The 6,852-nt window shown below is 40.3% G+C and overlaps 1 long non-coding RNA gene across 1 annotated transcript; it reads left to right on the top strand.

Moving 5' to 3' along the window:
- The first annotated feature begins 466 nt into the window (after window positions 1-466).
- LOC144658080 (uncharacterized) lies at window positions 467-4,264 on the top strand. The gene is made up of 2 exons (XR_013571641.1): window positions 467-757; window positions 4,127-4,264. It is a non-coding gene; the product is annotated as an uncharacterized LOC144658080 (long non-coding RNA).
- The last annotated feature ends 2,588 nt before the right edge of the window (window positions 4,265-6,852 follow it).

Raw genomic sequence — 6,852 nt, 5'->3', positions numbered from 1 at the left:
CTAGCTTCAATTGACGCTAAAATTGCTAAAAATTTATGCTTAGAATCAAGGAGATGCCATATTGCGCAATTGATATAAGTAAATTATTTATTTATTTATTATTTCTTGGGACCGCAAATTTCAAAATTTCCCGGGGGAGCATGCCCCCGGACCCCCCTAGAGGAGGAGCGCCGGAGGCGCTCAGTTTTACCTTCACAATTACAATTCACATTTGGAACCCCCCTATACAAAAATCCTGGCTACGCCCCTGTCGTTTCACAAATTATGCTTTTCAGCTCCAATTATGCCAAAAATTATGCTAGCACAATCTACCAAAGCCTACGCGGGCGATTCGCGGGCCACTTCCAAGCATTCGCGCCAAATTTCGTGACGCACAACATCTGACCTTGACGTCACGAAATTTCGCGCCAAATACCTACCTCGATCTGCGGGAAGGGAACGCCTGGGTACTAGGCTGGTCAGTCACGTGTTCATGTATCAGTGCGCACAAGTTTCAAACGCCACTTTGCACTTTGCAGCGATCGACATTACACATTACAATATGCCGGTTTCTATGTTTTTCTACTGACCTGTTTTTGTTATTTCCCTTTTAATGCGAGGTTTCAGGGACATACTACGTTTACTGTTTGTCTAAATTCTCGGCTGTACGCCGAAGGTGATTTCTACATTCGGTCTAGTCTGCCTTTGAGACACAATGGATCTAGTTTGGAGTTGGATACCACCAATTGAAAGTCTTGGAACATTGGAAAAGACGAAGGTGAGTCTTGCTTTCAGCTTGAGTGTTTAGTATAAAACTTGAATATGGTATAATAAGAGGTTGCCACTGTTTCACAATCGATCATCCATGCCCTTTAGCGTTTCTTAATTATTCATGTTACAAAGCAGTATTAAATAAGCTTAAGTACTCCTGTTAACCCCTACTACATGTAGTACGACTTCTGACTTCCTTACTAGTTCTGACTTCTCCTACAGCTACTAGTTGTGATAAGCTTACGATTTACCAAAGGAAGCAGAAAAACCTTTTAGTGTAATCAAACTTGAAAAAACATGAAAGGAATTTTTTGAACTGGGTCATCACCTAGAAGGAATTTTGTGTCTGAAGAACAGCTCCACTCTGTGAGCAATGCCTCAGTTTTTTAACTTCCCTGTGACTGTCAGCACAGGTAACCAAAGCGTACTATGAGAGTTTGTATGGCTTGTATGGATTTGAAATAAAGTTAAGAAACATATCTCTTTTTACTGGTGAAAAGTTATAATGAAACTTTAAACCTTACCTGGTGTCACGTTTTTGTATTTCTAGTGCTTTAGAAAGTCATACGCGCGATTTTCGTCTTAACTGTCTGTTGCGTACTAAAAGAAAGACAAGGTAGGAAAGCAAATTCGAAAGGCAAACGCGGGACTCTTCAAAAAAACTCGCTAAAGTAGCTCAAAACCAGATGTAGCTTGATCTTTTTACTTCACGATCCAAGAGCGATAAATATTCCATCTTTCTGTGTAATTGAATTGCATTCAAGTTGAAGTTTGGAGCTAAAAACTTCATTGAATTCACAACTTCCGCACAAATCGGTCGCCATTAGGCCGTGAAATACAAATGCGAGCACCTAGCTAACGGTCGAGCCTAGGGCGAGTACAAAATCCACCCCATCCGGGGGAGACAGAAGAGACCTCTTGTAAGCACCATCTCATGCTCACTACAACCACTATAAGTTAATTTTTGTAACGGCGGGTAAACCTAAACGTCAGCAACCCATTCAATCAACATTTAAATCTGTGCAATGTTCCCAACGTTACAAAAACTAACTTATAGTGGCTGTAGTGAGTATGAGATGGTGCTTACAAGAGGTCTCCTCTGTCTCCCCCGGATGGGGTGGATTTTGTACTCGCCCTAGGCTCGACCGTTAGCTAGGTGCTCGCATTTGTATTTCACGGCCTAATGGCGACCGATTTGTGCGGAAGTTGTGAATTCAATGAAGTTTTTAGCTCCAAACTTCAACTTGAATGCAATTCAATTACACAGAAAGATGGAATATTTATCGCTTTTGGATCGTGAAGTAAAAAGATCAAGCTACGTCTGGTTTTGAGCTACTTTAGCGAGTTTTTTTGAAGAGTCCTGCGTTCGCCTTTCGAATTTGCTTTCCTACCTTGTCTTTCTTTTAGTACGCAACAGACGGTTAAGACGAAAATCGCGCGTATGACTTTCTAAAGCACTAGAAATACAAAAACGTGACACCAGGTAAGGACGAAAATCGCGCGTATGACTTTCTAAAGCACTAGAAATACAAAAACGTGACACCAGGTAAGGTTTAAAGTTTCATTATAACTTTTCACCGGTAAAAAGAGATATTTTTCTTAACTTTATTTCAAATCCATACAAGCCATACAAACTCTCATAGTACGCTTTGGTTACCTGTGCTGACAGTGGAACAGAAAGGGCACTGCTCCTAGGGTGAAACACCATATTCTGTAAAAATATAAAATGCAAAACAAAGTCTTCAGCAAGGGCATAATTATATAGTTATTTAGTTGTTTACACTGTACTTAGGACCTACCTACCTACCTACCTACCTACCTATATTAGCGACCTTCAGATTTGACTACGAGTATGACATTGAGTACAAGTATGAGTTTTCAAACCAAATTTGTGTGCCTCCTATAATCACCTACAGGGCTGTCATAAAGGGTCATAACCCGTAACACCTGTTACAGCTGAGTTCACTCAATGTTACAGGTGAAAATGTCGCTATGTGCTGTTACACTTGCGTACAGAGTGAAATGCCACTGGTGATACCGGTAACTTTAATGTAATGGCTGCTTTAAAACTTAATAATAGTAATTTTTCAAAAACGAACTTAAGACCGGCCAAATGAAACAAAGGGCAGTGTTAAGCACATGTAAACAAACCTGCATGCACAATTTGGAGCTGTTTCGATAATGTTCGAATTAGCCAAAAAGTCCAGAGGCCGTTCTTTCTCCCACATCTTCAATTACCGGGTAATGTATCCTGTAACAAATCTGGCAGAAAGGTAATTAGACCTGTCAAAAATTACGCTCGAAGATTACGCTCGAATGCATCGGCTTAAAAATTACGCTCGAATGCATCGGCTCTCATAACATTCGTGCGCACGGATTTGCCGTTTCTGCAAGAAATTACTGATCTCTGTTCTCACCTCAGAGCAAACGAGTGCCAGTGGTTTCTGTATGTGGCTTCTTACCAAGAAAGTGTGATTTTAGCTGCAGAAATTGAAAAGCTGGGACAATGCTTGCAGCATGGAGAAAATTATCTGAATTGTCGGGCCTTTCTTGTGTTCAACAACTTGTCCGACTTTCATTCCTGTGAAATGATTACCGGCCGTTGCAATAAATCTTTGGAACCAACAGAGAATTTTTCTGAGTGTACGACTCTGCTAAGCTACAAAAGAACTTCGGCGCTACGATCGCCGACTAGTGAAACACCATCGGCAAAACGTCAACAAGATCGACTCTTGAGCAACAAAGAGAATGTAACAGGAAAATCTAGGAGATCCCTAAAGTTTGTGCGGCAATATTATTGTCGATGGACGTACGGGGAAAACGTTATCGAAGGAATCGTACCGGTAAATCAATCGATCACGGCAGCGGTAAACTTGTAGCGCAATACTTTGTGTTGACAGCATCAATCAATATTCATTGCTCAGTTGTCAAAAATTAGCTGTCTGACCAATCAGATCATGGATCAGCGGTTTCAAAGGACTGTCCACAGGCTCCCCCTCAGGCCCTGCTTTTCCGCCGGCTTTGCTCGCGTTCGCCGCTAACCCCACTTGGGAGCCTGTTCGCAGGCTACCCTAACCGATATTTTGTCGAGTCCCCCCGCAGAAAAGGACACATTATAAAAGGACAGATTATCAGTGTTCATAGTAACCAAAAAACCTTTCATGGTAAGGGGTATTGATATTTTCTGGAAAACGCACAATAAAAAAAAAGTCTCTCTTGAACAAATGCAATGTATTCCAATAAATAGCTGCTAAAAATCTTCAAACTTAAATAATCAATCATGTCATTGTTTGATCTTTTCATCATCATGACTCCCATAAACAAAATTCTCTATTTTACTGACTTAGAGCACCAATGCTTTGCATTTTCTCAACAGCAACAACCAACGAGAACAAAAAGAAAATGCATAGTCATGTGGAAGCTGGATAAGTTAACTACTGGTAATTATCAAGGATGTAGGAAGAGTGTGCAGTATATTTTAAAAATTGCTGAACGGGATGGACATCGTGGGTAAGCATACACCATTCTAAAGCTGGTGACACACTTGGCGATTTTATTCGCCGGTCGCCGCGATTGGCGGAAATCACCAGTGTGCCCGGTGCAGCGATTGCGATTTTCGCCGGTCGCCGCGATCGTATAAAATCGCCCAGTGTGTCGCTGGCTTAATGAAACTTGTGATAATTGCATAATTTTAAGTTCAAGGGCCTGTCCGCACTAGCAGACAAAATAGGAATTGTCTCTCGCAATATTAAAGAACAAATTTTGTCTAGACAAGTTTTGTTGGACAACTTTATATCTGCACTCAGTCCACTGCACTTGAGTGTCTTTGCTTTGATGTCAGTCATGTTTTTGGCTCACAAAACTATTAAAAACTTGAATTTTTCATTTGTTCATTGTTTGCGAGGATTGTAGCAGTTCACCAGTGTTCAGCATGCTATGTTGCTTGAGAACATGCATACGACTGCTTAAAGGTCATGCAGCCTTTAAAGAGGCACAAGTAAAGAAACCTTCCAGTGCCCAGCCTGTTGCTTCAGGTTTCACAAAAATGGGATAATCAGTGATTAAATCTGAAATTATTTACAAGAAAAAACAGAGTGAATTTTTTTTTTCTTATCTACCTTATTTGATAAACAATATTGACATATTCTCAGATGTTTTGGAATTTTCAATACATAATGTAATGTCTACCAATTTCAATCTTAAATTATGATTTCCTGATGTCAATTTTGCTGCAAATAGTCTGTTTAATTAATTTTAATTGAAAAGAACTGCTTCAGTCAGTTTTGAATGAAGAACATGAGAGAATTGACTGATATTACAGCAACTGAATAACCATTCTGAGCATTATGTTTATATTGTGCTTGGGCAAAACACTTTACTGTCACAGTACCTCTCTCCACCCAGGTCTTTAAATGGGTACTGGCAAACTAATGCTGGGGGTAACCCTGCGATAGAGATAGAGGGAGGTGCAGTGGTCTAATGGTTAGCATGCCGGACTCCGGATCAAATGGTCTGGGTTCAAGCCTTGGCCGGGGACACTGTTGTGTTCTTTGGCAAGACACTTTTCTCTCATAGTGCCTCTCTCCACCCAGGTTGTATAGATGGGTACGGCAAAATCATGCTGGGGGGTAACCCTGCGATGGACTTGCATCCCATCCAGTGGGAATAGAACTATTCCCAGCTGCTTTAATAATGCTATCAAAACCGGGAGAAGCTCCGGCAGAGGCTTCCCTTTAACCCTGTGATCAGATGGACTAACATTCCATCCAGGGGGGAGAAGAAATACTCCTAGTTGCTTCTTGCTACAGAAACCAGGATAAGCTCTGGCCTAATGGGCTTCTAGGCTCGAACACAGGATTCCCATTTTAAATTAAAACTGCAAATTACCGTACATATAAAAGAATAAATGTTCTTTTAAAAACAGTCGTGTGGATTGTTCTTACTATTACTGGATACCCAAGTGCATACATGATAGCGAGAGAGGGACAAAAATCGCTCCTCATCTGTTCGAGCACCAGTGGATATCTGTGTTTGATTTGGAAGAATAAACTACCCTGATTTTCTTTTCGATCGCGTGGCACATGTAAACTTTTTAAGATCAACTCCCGGTCAATTTCTTAACATTTAACCTTGACTACTGAATTTTGTGAGTGTAAACTTTAAGAGTCATTATCCGTACAATTTATGACAATTCGACCGCCCGGAAGGCTCTGTACTAAATATACAGGAATTTGATGCTGATGAGAATTGTGAAGAAGATAACACATTACACTTGAAGAGAATGAACTCAATGTAATGGATAAAATGTTTTATTTTATTTTACTCGATATCTTTTTGGCATTATATCTCGCGCATATTTACTTTCGCGTTATCCGATTTCTCGTCATTAAAAAGCAATCGTGGAAAATGCGAAAATCATTAAATGTGATGTGGCGAAAATTTGCGTGACCTTTTTCGGCCACATAACGCGCGCTCTTTCTTAGTTAGTGATATCCCCAAGTCACGCAACCCTTTCGTATAAAAACGCCTGGCTACATGCTCTTGTGTATACCTTTTGGACTTGTGCAAAAGCTGGCAAAGAAACTGTGAAGGCCTTCTTTTCGTAGCTATCGTTATTTTAAAAAACCTCGTTTCAACATTCGAACAACTTACGTGACCCGTGGAATGCGGCTTGTTGACACAACCAAAGACCACGTGCACGTTTTTAAAAAGACACTCTTCATTTGCAAGTTAAAGGTAAGAACTGAGTAAGGACTGTGCTACTACAACTTATTTTAAACGCGTGTAAACGGGGATTATGTTACATATATTTTTATAGACAAACTTGTTATACTCGAGTAAACAGTATGTCGTTTACCAAACTCTCAATGTTTTCTAAACACGGAATGATAGGTTCTTGTTTGCCCTCATGTTCATATATCTTCCGTATTTTCAACTCAAAGGCATTAGATATGTAAAATTATTGCCACATTTCGGGAGCGAATGTGACTCGTAATAAGTTGCAATTGAAGGCTCTGCATGTTCACCGAACCTTCCTTTTGGAGTGGTTGTAAATTCTTTGCTCGACAGTGATCATTATTTCCTATGAAAATAATTGTTGCC

Source organism: Oculina patagonica, chromosome 6 (assembly GCF_052425735.1).
Source record: "Oculina patagonica isolate OP01 chromosome 6, crgOcupat, whole genome shotgun sequence".
In the NCBI taxonomy this organism is placed as follows: Eukaryota; Metazoa; Cnidaria; class Anthozoa; order Scleractinia; family Oculinidae; genus Oculina; species Oculina patagonica.
This window is presented reverse-complemented; position numbering and strand designations above follow the sequence as displayed.